The following is a 943-nucleotide window of genomic DNA, read 5'->3' as shown; positions in this document are numbered from 1 at the left end:
TCGCCGAATCCGAGGGACGATAAATAATAATAATAATAATAATAATGGTAATAAATAATAATGTTAATAATAATAATAATGATATGATGATTATAACGATAATTATTATAGATAGGTAAATAGAAACACAGGTCTCCTCTCGAAAATCGGAACTTCCTGATATTACTTACATATTTCGGTCGATCCAAATGTGGGAATCTCGTCGTCGTCGGAGCAAGCAGCGCGGTAGGTGGGGTGAAATTCTGGATTTTCCACCGCCGCCGGCGGTCGAAAAATGTGCGACGCGGGAGATCGCCAGTCCGTCTAGTAGTCTCTCTTGTCGTTAGAGCGTGACGTGGTGGTTGTTGTGGGATTTCCCGTTAGTTCGGTCCGACGTCGGTCGTCAGAGGGTAAGTGCATACGGAAACGAAACGCATCGCGTTTTGATGTTCATATTCGTGCATCGGAATGTTAAAAGCAATATATTTTACACCAACGATCACACCTAAACACCACGGCAACGGCCATACCACGTTGAAAAGCACCGGTTCTCGTCCGATCACCGAAGTTAAGCAACGTCGGGCGCGGTCAGTACTTGGATGGGTGACCGCTTGGGAACACCGCGTGCCGTTGCCCCCCAACACTTTTTGTTTTTTTTTGAAATCCATAGCAACCACCGAACCGATTTGTTTTTCGTGCAGGTATTCGGAAACATGCACAGACCCGTATAATGTAGATTCATAGCTTTAAGTACTAGATAATTAAGAAAACAATTTTTTTTGTCGATTAATTGTAAACAATTGCAGAATAAAAACTCGTCAAACGGTAAAGGTTGTCGTTCGATCACCGAAGGTAAGCCACGCGGGCAGCGGTCAGCACTTGGACGGGTGACCGGTTCATTATATTCCTTCCGTGAGTTTAACAAAGATAACATATGCAAATGTCGTAAGTGCGACGAGGAAGA

At 43.8% G+C, this 943-nt stretch overlaps 1 non-coding gene across 1 annotated transcript; it reads left to right on the top strand.

The window, feature by feature from the left end:
* Positions 1-495: 495 nt before the first annotated feature.
* LOC138141001 (5S ribosomal RNA) lies at positions 496-615 on the top strand. The gene has a single exon (XR_011162902.1). It is a non-coding gene; the product is annotated as a 5S ribosomal RNA (ribosomal RNA).
* Positions 616-943: the final 328 nt, after the last annotated feature.

This window comes from Tenebrio molitor, unplaced genomic scaffold, assembly GCF_963966145.1.
Source record: "Tenebrio molitor unplaced genomic scaffold, icTenMoli1.1 SCAFFOLD_746, whole genome shotgun sequence".
NCBI classification, from domain to species: Eukaryota; Metazoa; Arthropoda; class Insecta; order Coleoptera; family Tenebrionidae; genus Tenebrio; species Tenebrio molitor.
This window is presented reverse-complemented; position numbering and strand designations above follow the sequence as displayed.